At 41.0% G+C, this 5,159-nt stretch overlaps 1 pseudogene; it reads right to left on the bottom strand.

The window, feature by feature from the left end:
* Positions 1–4,226: 4,226 nt before the first annotated feature.
* Positions 4,227–4,909, bottom strand: LOC128061779 (hypoxanthine-guanine phosphoribosyltransferase-like; annotated as a pseudogene).
* Between the last annotated feature and the right edge of the window lie 250 nt (positions 4,910–5,159).

The raw sequence follows: 5,159 nt of genomic DNA on the forward strand, positions 1-5,159 counted from the left end.
GGTATCGGAAGGAAAAAGATTACCTATTATTCCACAACCATGAGACAACCACTTTTAAATGAACAGTCCTGTTGAAGCCTAAATTCCTGTGTGTGTACAAACTAAACTTGGTGGCCTCTTGCATTCACTATGTTATAAAATAATTTCCCATTTAATGTATCTTGGACATTTTGTCATATGATATTGTTAAAATATATATTTTATGATTGCTATCTCAAAATGTCTGTATTTAACCAATTTTTATTAGATATTAAATGTTTCTATCTTTTTTCTTTTAAAGATATAGTTATTATTTTAAGAATTTTTATACTGAAGAGTTCAAAAGAGGTGAAAGTGTTACTCCTTTAGTCATGTTAAACTCTTTGCGACCTCCTGGACTATAGCCTGCCAGGTTTCTCCATTCATGGGGTTCTCCAGGCAAGAATACTAGAGTGGGTTGCCATTTCCTACTCCAGGGAATCTTCCTGACGCAGGGATCAAGCCCATGTCTCTTGCACTGCAGGCAGATTCTTCACTGTCTGAGCCACCAGGGAAGCCCATCAAAAAGTGGTAGGTTTTTTTACATTTATTGATCTGTATTTAAAAGGAACATTTGACAAAGATTCACTGGAAATAATCTGAACAAACAGGAGAATAGTTATTACTACTGAAACCTGACAAAACGTGGTCCACTGGAGAAGGGAATGGCAAGCCACTTCAGTATTCTTGCCGTGAGAACCCCATGAACAGTAGGAAAAAGCAAAATGATAGCATACCGAAAGAGGAACTCCCCAGGTCATTAGGTGCCCAATATGCTACTGGAGATCAGTGGAGAAATAACTCCAGAAAGAATGAACGGATGGAACCAAAGCAAAAACAATACCCAGTTGTGGATGTGACTGGTGATAGAAACAAGATCTGGTGCTGTAAAGAGCAATATTGCATAGGAACCTGGAATGTCAGATCCATGAATCAAGGCAAATTGGAAATGGTCAAACAGGAGATGGCAAGGGTGAACGTCGACATTCTAGGAATCAGCGAACTAAAATGGACTGGAATGGGTGAATTTAACTCAGATGACCATTATATCTACTATTGTGGGCAGGAATCCCTCAGAAGAAATGGAGTAGCCATCATGGTCAACAAAAGTCCAAAATGCAGTACTTGGATGCAATCTCAAAAACAACAGAATGATCTCTGTTCGTCTCCAAGGCAAACCATTCAATATCACAGTTATCCAAGTCTATGCCCCAACCAGTAACGCTGAAGAAGCTGAAGTTGAATGGTTTTATGAAGAACTACAAGACCTTTTAGAACTAACACCCAAAAAAGATGTCCTTTTCATTATAGGGGACTGGAATGCAAAAGTAGGAAGGCAAGAAACACCTGGAGTAACTGGCAAATTTGGCCTTGGAATGCGGAATGAAGCAGGGCAAAGACTAATAGAGTTTTGCCAAGAAAATGCACTGGTCATAGCAAACACCCTCTTCCAACAACACAAGAGAAGACTCTACACATGGACATCACCAGATGGTCAACACTGAAATCAGATTGATTATATCCCTTGCACCCAAAGATGGAGAAGCTCTATACAGTCAACAAAAACAAGACCAAGAGCTGACTGTGGCTCAGATCATGAACTCCTTATTGCCAAATTCAGACTCAAATTGAAGAAAGCAGGGAAAACCGCTAGACCATTCAGGTATGACCTAAATCAAATCCCTTATGATTATACAGTGGAAGTGAGAAATAGATTTAAGGGCCTAGATCTGATAGATAGAGTGCCTGATGAACTATGGAATGAGGTTCGTGACATTGTACAGGAGACAGGGATCAAGACCATCCCCATGGAAAAGAAATGCAAAAAAGCAAAATGGCTGTCTGGGGAGGCCTTACAAATAGCTGAGAAAAGAAGAGAGGCGAAAAGCAAAGGAGAAAAGGAAAGATATAAGTGCAGAGTTCCAAAGAATAGCAAGAAGAGATAAGAAAGCCTTCTTCAGTGATCAATGCAAAGAAATAGAGGAAAAGAACAGAATGGGAAAGACTAGAGATCTCTGCAAGAAAATTAGAGATACCAAGGGAACATTTCATGCAAAGATGGGCTCGATAAAGGACAGAAATGGTATGGACCTAACAGAAGCAGAAGATATGAAGAAGAGGTGGCAAGAATACATGGAAGAACTGCACAAAAAAGATATTCACGACCCAGATAATCATGATGATGTGATCACTAATCTAGAGCCAGACATCCTGGAATGTGAAGTCAAGTGGGCCTTAGAAAGCATCACTATGAACAAAGCTAGTGGAGGTGATGGAATTCCAGTTGAGCTGTTTCAAATCCTGAAAGATGATGCTGTGAAAGTGCTGCACTCAATATGCCAGCACATTTGGAAAACTCACCAGTGGCCACAGGACTGGAAAAGGTCAGTTTTCATTCCAATCCCAAAGAAAGGCAATGTCAAAGAATGCTCAAACTACCGCACAATTGCACTCATCTTACATGCTGGTAAAGTAATGCTCAAAATTCTCCAAGCCAGGCTTCAGCAATACGTGAACCGTGAACTTCCTGATGTTCAAGCTGGTTTCAGAAAAGGCAGAGGAACCAGAGACCAAATTGCCAACATCTGCTGGATCATTGAAAAAGCAAGAGAGTTCCAGAAAAACATCTATTTCTGCTTTAGTGACTATGCCAAAGCCTTTGACTGTGTGGATCACAATAAACTGTGGAAAATTCTGAAAGAGATGAGAACACCAGACCACCTGACCTGCCTCTTGAGAAATCTGTTTGCAGGTCAGGAAGCAACAGTTAGAACTGGACATGGAACAACAGACTGGTTCCAAATAGGAAAAGGAGTATGTCAAGACTGTATATTGTCACCCTACTTATTTAACTTCTATGCAGAGTACATCATGAGAAACGCTGGACTGGAAGAAACACAAGCTGGAATCAAGACTGCCAGGAGAAATATCAATAACCTTAGATATGCAGATGACACCACCCTTATGGCAGAAAGTGAAGAGGAGCTAAAAAGCCTCTTGATGAAAGTGAAAGAGGAGAGTGAAAAAGTTGGCCTAAAGCTCAACATTCAGAAAACGAAGATCATGGCATCTGGTCCCATCACTTCATGGGAAATAGATGGGGAAACAGTGGAAACAGTGTCAGACTTTATTTTGGGGGGGCTCCAAAGTCACTGCAGATGGTGATTACAGCCATGAAATTAAAAGACGCTTACTCCTTGGAAGAAAAGTTATGACCAACCTAGATAGTATATTCAAAAGCAGAGACATTACTTTGCCGACTAAGGTCCATCTAGTCAAGGCTATGGTTTTCCCTGTGATCATGTATGGATGTGAGAGTTGGACTGTGAAGAAGGCTGAGCGCTGAAGAATCGATGGTTTTGAACAGTGGTGTTGGAGAAGACTCTTGAGAGTCCCTTGGACTGCAAGGAGATCCAACCAGTCCATTCTGAAGGAGATCAGCCGAGATTTCTTTGGAAGGAATGATGCTCAAGCTGAAACTCCAATACTCTGGCCACCTCATGTGAAGAGTTGACTCATTGGAAAAGACTCTGATGCTGGGAGGGATTGGGGGCAGGAGGAGAAGGGGACGACTGAGGATGCAATGGCTGGATGGCATCACTGACTCGATGGACGTGAGTCTGAGTGATATCCAGGAGATGGTTATGGACAGGGAGGCCTGGAGTGCTGCGATTCATGGGATCGCAAAGAGTTGGACACGACTGAGCAACTGAACTCAACTGAACTGAAACCTACAAAGATAATTCCAGGACATACAGTTTATCTGATATAATAACACCTTTAAATACTGTCACTGATATAAAACACTGGTTCTCACTTTTCTAAACACACAATGGTATAATAATATTCAATCACTTCTATTCTTTATCAGTATATAAAAATTAAAATATCAATTAAAAATGAACATATCCTCCTCTTTAAATGCTTCTCACAGATACAACTTCAATATTTTTATTCAATAGTGGTGTGGTTTAAGAGATTTTTCATTCATGAGTCCAACAACAATCCACCTCAAAGGGAACTGACAGTCTATAAGCTCACTGCAAATAAAAGAATTCAGGAATGCAGCAACAGACATTTCTAAAATACAAAACAGATAAAATTCTTAGAAAATACATGCAATAAGCTCTGCTAAGCAGCTGGCCACAGAACTAGAAGATTTAGTAATTTTACTGATGATTTCCATGGGATTCCAGATGTTACCAAACTCAGCCTGAACTCTCAGCTTCGGATTTGTATTTTGCTTTTCTAGTTTCACTAATGATACAAACATGACTCAAATCCCTGAAGTATTCATTATAGTCAAGGGCATACCCTATTACAAACTTTTCTGGAATTTCAAATCCAACAAAATCTGGTCTACAGCCAGTGCTTCGAGGGGTCCTTTTCACCAGCAAGCTGGCAACCTCACCCATCTTTGGATTATGCTGCTGGACCAAGGATAGCAAGATTTGCATTGTTTTGCCCATGTCAATTATATCTTCAACAATCAAGACATTCTTTCCAGCTAAAGTTGAGAGATTATCTCCACCAATGACTTTGATGGCACCTGTTGACTGGTCATTACAGTAGCTCTTAAAAAATCTAGTCTGATAAAATCTACAGTCATAGGAATGAACCTATCACTATTTCTGTTCAGCGCTTTAATGTAGTCCAGCAGGTCCGTAAAGAATGTATAGCCTGCCTTGAGCACACAGAGGGCCACGATGTGGTCGCCTCCCATATCCTCCATCACATCTCGGGCCAGCTTTTCCGTCCTGTCCAGAATGAGTCCATGAGGAATAAACACCTTTTCCAAATCCTCAGTATAATGGTTAGGTACACAAAATAGATCTAGGTCATAACCTGGCTCCTCATCACTAATCATGACGCAGGGGCTGCAGCACGCCATAACGGAGTTGGCTGGTGCGCGGGCCAAGGGCAACCTGGCGAGGGGGCAGCGGGGCAGCGCGGGGGAAGCCAGAGGGCCCACCCGGCTCTCTTCCTAGTGTCTACTGTTTTCTGCTGGCTTAACTGTGGCCATCTTTATTATTTATGGGAATAAATTCATAGAAATATAACTAAGGGAGTATGTCAACATTTTTCAGGCATTTGTTATTTTATCAAATTATGAGCCAAAATATTTGCATAAATGTGTATTC

The sequence above is a fragment of the Budorcas taxicolor genome, chromosome 16, assembly GCF_023091745.1.
Source record: "Budorcas taxicolor isolate Tak-1 chromosome 16, Takin1.1, whole genome shotgun sequence".
Classification (NCBI taxonomy): Eukaryota; Metazoa; Chordata; class Mammalia; order Artiodactyla; family Bovidae; genus Budorcas; species Budorcas taxicolor.